The following is a 12,778-nucleotide window of genomic DNA, read 5'->3' on the forward strand; positions in this document are numbered from 1 at the left end:
TTTGGTTCCCGGAGCAAGGCTTCTAAAGACAGCAACAAGAATACTGTTAGACAAAAAATAAAGTATTATTTAGCTTGAAATAATGTATAGTATAAGTTTGTCAGATTTTTTGCGTTTTACAATGGCTGTTGAAGTCACTATTTATAGCTAAACCTAGGGAATAAGATCCTAGGATCAAGCCCTTCTTAAATGATAATAATGGGGGCCATTGATAAATATGTAACGCCAAGTAATGAATGCCAAAATTCTCTGTAACGATTGTGTATTCAATAATGAGCGCAAGAGCATCATCGCGAACGCAAAGCACAACTCAAATGCCTCACCCAGATGCTCCACACGAATGAGAGATGCCAAGCGAAGTTGTTGTCCTCGGTCTTGATTTTCACTCGCTTTTACTTTCCGTCTGTCCCTGATTACACGTACGTATTACTCTATCATTCGAATATTTATTGTGAACCAATTTTACCCTATACATAAATATAACCCAAATTTTATATTGGAACAATATTCTATTTCCGATAACTAAACGACCCATTAAAATTTTATTAAGTGAACCTAAAACAGAAATAGAAAATCATGAACCTAGAACTCAAAAAGAGAATAGGTCATATTGATTTATAAAATTCTACATACACCACTAGGTGTAGCAACTTTCAAAAACATAACTCTTCGTCTATGTATCAGACGTCCATATATCTATTTAAGTGGTGTGAACCTTAATATCTTGATGATATGATCATTGGAAATTACGTGGATGAAGATGAAAGGAACTTCTTAACATCCTTAATTTTTAAGCATTTAAGTTATATATACTATTAGTTTATTTCTTTCATATATTCTCAGGACAATCAAAAAATATCTATAGTGAATCTTCTCAAAATAAGGGATTTGCAATATTGAAAATAAGATATGTCACTTACTGCAATAGGTAAGTACCGTAATCGGATGGTGCAAAAATTACGTACAAGTTACAATGACAAAACTTGAACTCATAATTTTATGCTATGATTGAGTTATGTGTGACTTAAATCTTGTTTCAAGTGAACCGCGTCTCTCCTTCTGACCGAATGAATGACAAGTACTCCGAAGTACCAACATTAAAATATTAACCCCTCGTAACATAGCTTTCAAAAGCCACTTTATGTAGCAATATTGGTAGACGCCTAGACGGTAACCGCTTAAGAGGTTCCCATATGAGCATATGCTAGGTTCAGATTTAAAATTTGTGATTTCTAAAATTGCGATTTTAATTATTGGGTTGTAATAACATTATATATTTTTAATGAATTTTCTACTAAAAATATTGCTACTCAATTCTTGTGGACCCGTACCTAATATTGTAGTTATGTCACTGTATGTGGTCCTAGCTCTTTCTCGTGAATAATGGATATGTACTGTTCATTTACACGGTTCTTGTTTCATGTATCTGCTTCGGGACCCTCTACAGCTCCTCAGTGGTGAACATACGCCCTTATGGTCGATCCCATCTTTCCGTTTTTGGTTGACTTGAACATTTAACAACTAAAGAAAGACTAGCGTAATGTCACAGCTTTATATAAGGAATGCCCGTGAAAGTTTAATAATCAATTATCAGTTGGAGAACTACTATAATATAGCAGGAATACCACTAACCAAAGCAGAATGCAGCCACAAAAGGAGCAAATGGAGATAAATGAGGACATTGTCATAGTAGGTGCTGGAATTGCTGGACTTGCCACTTCTTTGGCACTTCACAGGTATAGAAAGAGTACCAAAGTTAATGCATTTTAATTTACTTTTGTTTTGTTTCTTTCGATCTATACATAATTCAAACTGATGAAAGTAATGGATTCAGTTTTTTTATACAACCTCATTACTTTAAGTAATGATTTAATAGATTCAGTTGAACACATGAATTCGACACCAAATAAATTCGCCTATATATTTTGATGCATGGTCTTTACGTGTTTTTAATAGAACTACTGATGGTTATTTTGTTATTTAGGCTGGGGTTGCGGAGCTTAGTGTTGGAATCATCAGACTCTTTACGAACATCAGGATTTGCCCTTGCTTTATGGACCAACGCCTGGAGGGCACTAGATGCTCTTGGCGTTGGAGACACCCTTAGACAACATTCTCTCCAGTTTAGTCGGTACGTAAGGCCACCATAAGCTGAATTTGGTTATTATTATATATTAACTTAGATTTTTATAAGAAACCATAAATGTCAAATTTTTAATCCACCTCTATTTATATAACCTTTTTGAATAGTCTATAGCGCTTGTCTCAATTTAGCAACTAATAACAGTGGATCGTATGCAGTTTATAACAACGAATTGTTTGGTTGTTTCTTCTTTAGTGTAACCTGCCAACAAAACATTTTAATTTGTCTCTATCTCCTTCCTAGCTATAAAGAATTCTTTTAGTTGACTGCGTCACGTATTTGCTCAATACTTTTTTTTTAGTGTGGAAACTTTGGAAGGAAGGTATCAGCAGTAAGGACGCTACTGCATGTCCCTTACATTCAATTTGGAACTTGCATTTTCAATTATCCCCACTATTTACAGAACATGTAAAAAGTAATTGCTAAAGATGGATATATTTTCCGTTTATATTGCAACTCCAATATTTACGTTTCATTGCTTCTCTGTTTCCTCCGGACGAAGATCGAGTCGTTTAAGAAAAGAGTTGTTAATGTCTTCGAGAACTGATATCTCAGCTTGAATTTAATGAGCTTTAATTTCTGTAGGTTCGAGGCATTTTCAGCAGTTTCAGGCAAGCCTACTGCACAGATTTCCCTAGATGCAAATAAGAAACCGTAAGCTACACTCTAAATTTGATATTTTGAGCATTGATCATTCCATATATAACTTGTACGTTCAATCTAGTTTCTTTTTCTCCAGCTGTATGTTTCTTTTTTTCTTTTCTTTTTTGGTTGAGCCAAATTAAATGATTTCGTTACATAACCATACTTGTCAAATCTCACAACACAACTCTTCGTGTTATACAGTAGAGATTACGACAGCCGTTGTATGAAAAGACAGGAGATAGTGGAGACTTTAGAGAAACAACTTCCTCCCGGAACTATAAAGTATTCTTCCCCCGTTGTTTCCATCCAAGACTTTGGACTATTCAAGTTGCTACATTTGGCTGACAAAACTGTTCTTCGAACCAAGGTGAATATATATTCTTGTTTTTATGTTTCTGGGGTTAAATTCTCATATAGAATCCCATACCTGAAACCTTGATTACTGACTACCTCCGTTCCAGTTACGTGAACCTATTTCTTTTTTGGTCCGTTCAAAATAGAATGACCTCTTTCTAAATTTGAAAATAATTTTGCTTAAACTTACAATTTTACCCTTATTGAGAAGTTTCTATAACCACACAACTATACTCTGGCCCCTTTTTGAATTGTTTAGGACCACAAATTTTAAAAGTCTTCATTTTTTCTTAAACTCCGTGTCCAGTCAAACAGGTTCACATAAATTGGAACGAATGGAGTATTAACTATCCCTATATTTCACATAAAATAAAAAATCACCAAAAATTACGACTAAGCTACCTCATAAGATATTATTGTCAACTAAGCGCTATCATATCAAAATTTTCTTTTTCGACTTAAAACTTAGTTAGACGACAATATGTGAAGTTATGGACTTTTGATTTTAAAAAATTAAAATAAAAAACCCTCAATTAAACCTATAACTTCAGAAAATCAAGCAACAAATTAGTGGTAGAAAATAGGGCAGCCTCATTGTTTGAGTGTAGCTGAATAATCACCACCAAAGATAGGGATGATGAATAGAATACCTCCGCCCAGGTCTTGGGTTCGAGCACTTTCCTTTTAATTTAATTGGTCTTAGGCAGAGGCAGACCCAAAATTTAAAACGGATTCAGGATTCTAGCGGTTTTAAGTTATTGAGTTCTAAATTAATAATTTGTATATGTCAAATAAATTTGTTAAGATAAATATGAAGAGTTTCAACTGAACCTATACGTTGGTCTATTGCTTTACCCCTAATATTAGGCCGTACAAATCCGAATTAACTGGGCCCGAAGAAAAAACTGAACAATACTGCTTTGCATGAAGGTGTTAATTGGATGTGATGGTGTGAACTCAGTGGTGGCCAAGTGGATGGGCCTCCAGAAACTAGTTGATGCAAATCGTTCAGCGATTCGGGGATATGTTGAGTATTCAGAATATCACGGGTTCGAGCCAAAGTTCTCCGCTTATTTTGGAGGAGGAGTTCGCATTGGTTTCCTTCCTTGTGATGACAAGAGCTTGTACTGGTTTTGCACTTTTACTCCGTCTGCCGTCAACTGTAAGCCTGCTACCTCCCTTAGCTTCTGTACTGCATCAAAGGTCGATAATGAGATGTATATCTTTTCCACAGAAGATAAATGAGACAATATTTTATTACTCTACTTTTTCCACGGAAGATAATGCTTTGCCACGGAATATTCTATGAGTAAGTTATTTCCTGATATTTAGTTACTAAAACTGTTTTTCGAAGAAAATATTATCATAATGGGGAAAATGACTTCCTTTTTTATGGATGGAAAGTTTTCTTACAATCATCTTAACTTTATTCTTTCATCTCAATTTATGTAGTTTTGTTTGACTAGACACCAATTCAAGAAAGAAAAACTCTTAAAACTTATGTTTAAAGTAAATTATAAATATTTATGTTACTATATATCATGTCATTAAGATCACCAAGGATAAAATAAAAATTTTAAATTTAATTATTTTAAATATAGACGGGTGACATTCTTTTTTACCAAATCAAAAAACAAAGTATGCCACATAAATTGGGACAAAAATGTAAGTAGCTCGAAGACACCTAAAATATTATTAATTTTGAGGACTCAATTTCACAAAAACACAGTCCATATTTTTAATATTATAATAAATTGCTTAAGAATTTCAAAAAAAAGATATATATGTTATTTGTAAAATAATTTCATAAAAAATGACTTCTTTCGTGGGAAAGCTTTTACGTATCTAAGACGATGTTTGGTCATGACTTTGTTTTCACTTTTTTTCGAAAAAAAGTTACTTTTTTTTAAATCATTGTTTGGCCATAAAATTTTCAATTTTCACTTGAAAATGAATTTTTAAATTTTTCAAAAATTTAAAAAAATTCCAAAAAATTAATTTTCAAAATTTTCACTCAGATCACTCACAAAAATTCAAAAACAATCAAAAACTATATTTATGTCCAAACACAAACTCTAATTTTCAAATACCATTTCACTAAAAAAAAAAAAAAAAATTTCACTTTTTTCCTAAACTTAGAATTCTTGTGTCCAAACGCCCACTAAAATTTCCACCGAAGAAAGTACGACTGGTTTATTTATGCACTCTTTTCACAGGAGATAATCAGACCTTTCCGTTTGATCTTTTGTCGTTTGATGTCTGCTTTTCTTTTTCTTTTCCTTTTATTTATGTGTTGTACCAATAATCTCTGAGTTTTTTGTCTGTCTATCATGTAACGCTTTAGAATTGCATGCATCTCAGATGATGAATCGATAGAAGGAAGTCCAGTCAAAATGAAGCAATTTGTGCTAAGTATGGCCAGCAACGTGTCAAAAGAAGCATACAATATCCTACAGAGAACCTCCCTAGATAGCCTATATTGTGCCAAACTAAAATTAAGATCGCCATTGAATATTTTAATGCATGAGAGACAATATTGTCAAAAGAAACACTTGTCTAGTTGGTGATGCACTTCACCCAATGACACCTGATATTGGTCAAGGTGGATGTTCAGCATTAGAAGATGGTGTGGTTCTTGCTAGGTGCATTGCTGAAACTTTTTCAAGAAAATTACCAACAGGAATGGAGAAATTAGAAGATGATGAATTTTACAATAGAATTAAAGTTGGTTTGGAGAAGTATGCAAACGAGAGAAGATGGAGGATTTTTAACCTTATTAGTACTTCATATTTGGTTGGTTTGGCACAAGAAAGTAATGGGAAAGTGATTAGCTACTTGAGAGAGAAATTCTTGGCTCAATTTACCATTGAGACTATGCTGAGAATGGGTGATTTTGATTGTGGGAAACTATTGACCTACTCTGGTTGAAGTGAAGATGTAAACTTTTAGTTTGTTGCTATTATGATCAATGAGTAAGAGCACCTAAAAAAGAACAGTTAGAAAAAGTTGTTGTAAGAACTAGCTTGTATGGAAGCTAATGTTGCAAATGTTGTCACTCTATCATATGTAAGGAGTTTATTTTTCAACTGTGCTATTAACGAGTACTTCCCTCCTCCCAATTTATGTGGTTTCATTCAAATTTGCAAGAGTCAAACAAGTTTTTCTTTTATTATAATTTTTCATAAGTGTGATTTTTAGTATTTTTATGTAGTTTTCAAATATGTAAATATTATTTTAAAAAATTTAAAAATTTCGTGTCTAAATTAACAATCAAAATTATAGACTGGCTCTCGAAAACCTACATTTGGACAGAGGAATTACATAACTCATAGAACAACTAACCTACAGGGGATACAACATTCTCCTTTGATGAAATTTAATTTTTTTCCCACTTGATGTTCGATTAGTTTGGATTCCTGTTGTGTGAGTCCATTCATTGGAGAAGCGCGTCCTGCTAGAATATATTTCATTCTCAAGACTCGAATCCAACTCTTATTGTTAAGGGTAAAGGGATTCTATCCCTTCCACCGCAACTTTGGCACCTAAGAATTTAACAAACGAAGCTAGATATACTGACTGAGATGAGGATCTAAGAGACTATATTTCACTTTAACACCTTCATCTTTTGGTTCGAGTAACACTACTCTTAAAGACGACCTCAATTATTAATTTATTATGGATATAATACCTTCTTTTTAACAATAAAAAATTTATACAATAATGTTTTGCACAAATGTTGAATTCCATAACTCTTTTTTTTTATCCATTAACTTTTATTTGGACTATCAAAGCCTTGTAGATTTTCTCCTTAATTTGAGCCTCAAATCTTTTTTATTAATCTTGACCCACCTTTTGAAGTGCCAATTGTATAATTGCAATCATTAGTTTTACTGTATCAGATAATTGTTTTCACAATTTAAAAAAAAAAATTCTTTATAATCTATCTATACTATATTAAAAGCACGAAGGCCATTAGTAAAATTGTCACGACCCAAAATCCCACCTCAGGCGTCGTGATGACATCTAGTCTCTAAGACTAGGTAAGACGATTTCAATTACATTTTGAAGCTTTTTTCTTTTTTTAAACTAACAATGAAAATAATTACATTATACAACCTCCCAAGACTGGTAGTACTGAGTCACGAACTCTAACTGAATATATGGAATGATCACGAGGACCGAATATACAATACTGTTTGATTACAAATTAACAGTACAATGAAATAAAAAGACTCCAAGGGACTGCAGCGACTAAGCTATTCTACCTTGAATCCTTACAATCCCGCTTTAACTTTGCTCAAAAATGTGCAGAAGTGTAGTATGAGTACACCACGATCGGTACCCAGTAAGTATCAAGACTAACCTCAGTGGAGTAGAGACGAGGTACAGTCAAGACACTCGCTAATCTAATAACCTGTGCAATATAATATACAAAAAAATAATAGGAAATAAATAATAATAAGGGCAACATAAAACAACCAGTGATGTGCAAAGTAAGATAATAAAATCACCATTAATATCGCTCAACAATTGATAAATACATTAACACCCAGTTAAATCAAGTTCTTCAATTAAATATCTTTCACACATAATTCTTACGAATAAAACTCTTTTTCAAATATAATTTCTTATATACAATTCTTTCAAATATAATTCTTTTTGAATAAAAATCCTTCCATATAAATATTTTGAACATAATTCTTTCAATTAAAAGTCACCATGTGACACCTCATTTCAAAATCATAAAAATACGGGTCTCAGCCTATTTTCATATTTTTTCGTAAACACAGGTCTCATCCTATTTTTCATGTTTCCACGGCACCTCGTGCCCATAATTAAATCATCATATTTCCCCGGTACCTCGTGACCTCATTTCATATCACAACTGCACGGACAATTCACGTGCCAATTATCATTATCATTTCATCACAGCACCTCATGCCCACATTTCATATCACAACTGCACAGACAATTCACGTGCCAAATATCCTCATTATTTACTCACGGCACCTCGTGCTCATATTTTATTTTATAATCCGCCTGGCAATGGCCACGTGCTCTCAATTTTAACATAAATCAGATTGTTATCAATTTACCAACAACAAGACAAATTGCACAAGCTATAAAAATAAACACAAGCAAATCACAACATCACACGAAAATTATCAACACCACAACCCCACATCATCACATATCATTCCTGACAATAGCCACCCGTATCGCTCCTATTGCCACCCTTATCATTCCTATAGCCACCCTTATCGCTCCTATTGCCACCCTTATCGCTCCTATAGCCACCCTTATCGCTCCGCCCAGACAATATTAATAGCCACCCTTATCGCTCCTATTGCCACCCTTATCGCTCCTATTGCCACCCTTATCGCTCCGCCCAGACAATATTCCAACAAACACAACCACAGTGAAATGCCACCCTTATACCCACATAATATCAACGGTGAAATTCCACCCTTATATCTTCAAAATAATAATTAACACAACACAATAATTTATACGGAAAATTATCACGGCAACATAACAAAATTAATTCATATCACAATTTGCCCAATGGCTACAACCAAAATTCCAAAGATACAACCAAGTCAATTAATTTTACAACAAATATCCAAAGGCTCTACACAATGTGTACAACACCCAAAAACAATCAACAGAGATAGAAATTACTCAACTTAAAGCAAAGTCTTCATTAACTCCAAATTTTCAATAATTATATAAATACCTCTTCTTAAGATCATTTAATTAATTATTTGCAGAGAAAAAAATTCAAAATGAAATTAAATTCCAATAATTATCAAACCAGCAAATTCATGGAATTTCATAAATAATCAAATAACAATCACATAAAATTATCATATAACAACAGAGTCAACAACAGGGATTTAGGAACGACAAATACATGATTAAATATATGCCGACAATTATCCAATTTACTACACAATATGCTCAAGACTTTAACTCAATAAAATTTTCACATATAAACCAAGTACGTACTCGTCACCTCGCGTACATGATTTTCAATTACACAAATTGCACATAAGACTCAATGCCTAAGGAGAAATTTCCCCACTCGAGGTTAAGCAAGACACTTATATTTTTGAAGTTAGGTCGATATTCCAAAATAGCCTTCTTGCTTGAATTAACCTCCGAACAGCTCAAATCTATCCAAATTAATTGTATAACTTCATTAAAAATTCATCGGAAATAATTTCGGATAATAATACGTCGACTTAAAAATTTATTCTAAAAAGTCAACAAAAGTCAACGCGGGACCCGCCTCTCGGAACCCGACATAATTTTTATGCAATTCGAACAGTCATTTCGATATGAGTTCAACCATACCAATTTTATTGAATTCCAATAACAACTCGACCTCCAAATCTTAAATTTTCGTTTTTGGAAGATTTTGTAAAATTCTTGATTTCTTCCATTTAAATCAGAACTAAATGATGAATATAATCATAGATTCATGAAATATAATCACTTTAGGATATAGAACACTTACCCCAACCAAGATTGTGAAAAATCCCTATAGAATCACCAAAATCTTAGCTCCAAAACTTCCAAAACGAAATGCAAAAAATGACCATTTTTGGTCCTTATGATTCTGCCCAGTTTCGCACATGCGGACTAATTTTTGCACCTGCGTGCTCGCTATTGCGAGCGAATACACGCTTCTACGAGGTCACTGCCCAGCCACAAAGCTCGCACCTGCGGAGCCATTTCCGCTTTTGCGGTGATCGCAGGTGCGCAGCATTTCCGCTTTTGCGCTGCCTCGTTGCTTCTGCGTAGCAAATATCGCACCTACGATTGCGCAGGTGCGGAAGGCTGTCCGCATCTGCGACGTTCCTCCAGCTCTACCCATCTTGCTTCTGCGACGAAATCCTCGCTTCTATGACGTCGCACCTGCACCCAAAATTCCGCAGGTGCAAATCCAATAGCTGCTGCCATTTTCCAGTAGCTTCTTCCAAGTCCGAATTGCTCCGTTAACCTTTCGAAATCCACCCGACTCCCCCGGGATCTCAACCAATTATACCAACATGCCCCAAAATATAATATGAACTTAGTCGAGGCTTCTAACCACATCAAACAATGCTAGAATTACGAATCGCGCATCGAATCGAATTATAAGTTTTCAAATCTTTCAACTTCTATATTTTGCGCCGAAACGTATCAAATCAATCTAGAATGACTTCAAATTTTGCACACAAGTCATAATTGACGTAAGGGAGCTATTCCCATTTTCGGAATCAAAAACTGACCTCGTTATCAAAAATTCACCCTTCAGTTGGACATTTTCCAAAATCTTATATTTTCCAACTTTCGCCAAAATGTGTCGAATTGTCCTACGGACTTCCAAATCCAAATCCGAACATGCGCCTAAGTTCAAAATCATCATACGAAGCTATTTCCATCATCAAAATTCTATTCCGGGGTCGTTTGCTCAAAAGTCAACTCTCCGGTCAACTCTTTCAATTTAAGCTTCTAAATAAGAATTGTTCTTTTAATTAAAATTTGAAAATCAAACTCGACCACATCCACGGGTCATAATACATATTACGAAACTTCTCGAGACCTTAAGCCACTGAACGGGGCTTAAATTCTTAAAACGACAAGTCAGGTCGTTACATTCTCCACCTCTTAAACAAACGTTCGTCCTCGAACGTGCTAAGAATCTTCCTGAGGACTTTAAATTACTGAGTATATTCTTGCACACATACTTGTGGGTGATTCTATCTTACCGCAATTTAACACGGGTCTAACAACACCATCTAAATTGAGATTATTTATTTTCTCCATCCTTATAACCTTTAGAGCAAAATCCCTAACCCTCCAATCATTTCCAAAAGGCCTGATTTTTACTTCGACGCACGGTATTAGTCTCAACAGGCTATAGCAACTCGTGCCTATGCACACATCAACTATCTTGATAGTGTTGAAGTACTTCAAAATTTTTATGGGGTATTTTATTCTTCCCCGCTTAGGGTCGTTCGCCCTCAAACATATAACATAACTTATCTCTTCCTTTGCAAATCTCAATCCTCCAAATTTTACTAACTCCCAAATTTTTCAGAAATTTTGGCAGAGTCTCCCCTGTAATTGGGCCTAACCACCTGCCAGCGTAACACCAAAACAACTCCTAACAACACATCCACAATGTATATATCAATAACACAATCTCAACGTTACAAACACTGCATTATCATAATGATATCAGGACATGAAGCACATCATATGTATGCTCATCACCATATCTCTTGTCTTAAAAGTTGTTCATAATTAATTCCAGCATCATCAATTAATATCATATTAACCACCACCTCATTTCGAATTTTCACAACACTGACAACGGAATGTGAGGCATGAAGACCTCATGATTACTTACTCGGATTAATGAGTCACATTTAACGCCACCTGGGCACTCATCTCATAGGTTAAAACTCAATGTTTACAGCACCAAAATTGTTGAATATTCACAGAAAAATATACAAGAATTATCAAATAAGCCTAATAGGCATGACTCCCTATTAATACTATTGTACAATTAAATTTCACAAAGGAGAATTTTAAACTCATAAACATTTCACCACATGGACCTTGTCCTTATATAACTTCCATCGCGGCTTGCATCCCGATTTAAATATTTCACACCATATAAAAATATGAGGATCTCATCCTCAACTCCGAATCATAAGTATTTTGCACATTGTGCCAACTGAAATTTCAATTTCCTTTCTTTCTTTTTTTCAATAAATTTCATAAACAGTTTTTACAACATATAATGAACCCTCATACTAGTAGGGCATATAATTCATAAACATTGGAATCAATTATTCCGAAACACATTAAACCCCACAGTAATGAATAATAAAAATTACTTTTGGACTTATATCCCTCACTGGTGTACAAAAATAAAATGACAGACACGGGTTCACATCCTTAAATCTCCCAACAGGGATAAACATATAAGTGGGTCACAAATTTATGAAGCTCACCCATAAGTGGAGCATAGTAGGAGGACTCACCTCAATATTCAGAACCGAATCAAATTAAGGGAAATTTTCCTTTATAATAAAAAATTAGGATCGTACCTGTAACGACACCATCTGGTGTATTGGCCCCAGCCAAATCATAGTGATTATATCAACGGGTCGGACCTCCATCTCTTAGGCGCCCACTACCCGCCTGTCTTCCACCTCTAACTGACTGTACACGTGGAGTATCAACTGGAATAAAGCTTGTAGCTGGAGTGTTCTGATGAAATCCACCCCTCCCAAGTCTGGGACAATCTCTCATGATATGCCTAGTATCACCACACTCATAACAACCCCTCTGAGGTCGCGACTGCTCGTACTGAGTCTGTGCCGGATAACTGGAATAACCACTGTAAGAATCTCGTGTCGGTGGTGCACTATAAACTGGAGCACCCCGAGTAATCTGATGTGCGGACTGAGCTGACCGACTGCTCGAGCCTCCGCTATAATGGGTTCTAGCTGAAGAGTAAAATCCACTGAATCCTCCAGATCTTTGAGACCTTTTGGCCTCCTTAGACTCCCTTTCCTCGCCTAAAACACCCTCAGTCTTCCTTGCAATCTCCACTACTTGTTGAAATGGAGCATC

At 34.9% G+C, this 12,778-nt stretch overlaps 1 pseudogene; it reads left to right on the plus strand.

Moving 5' to 3' along the window:
* The first annotated feature begins 1,530 nt into the window (after positions 1-1,530).
* On the plus strand, positions 1,531-6,317 carry LOC107786905 (monooxygenase 2-like; annotated as a pseudogene).
* The last annotated feature ends 6,461 nt before the right edge of the window (positions 6,318-12,778 follow it).

The sequence above is a fragment of the Nicotiana tabacum genome, chromosome 15, assembly GCF_000715075.1.
Source record: "Nicotiana tabacum cultivar K326 chromosome 15, ASM71507v2, whole genome shotgun sequence".
In the NCBI taxonomy this organism is placed as follows: domain Eukaryota; kingdom Viridiplantae; phylum Streptophyta; class Magnoliopsida; order Solanales; family Solanaceae; genus Nicotiana; species Nicotiana tabacum.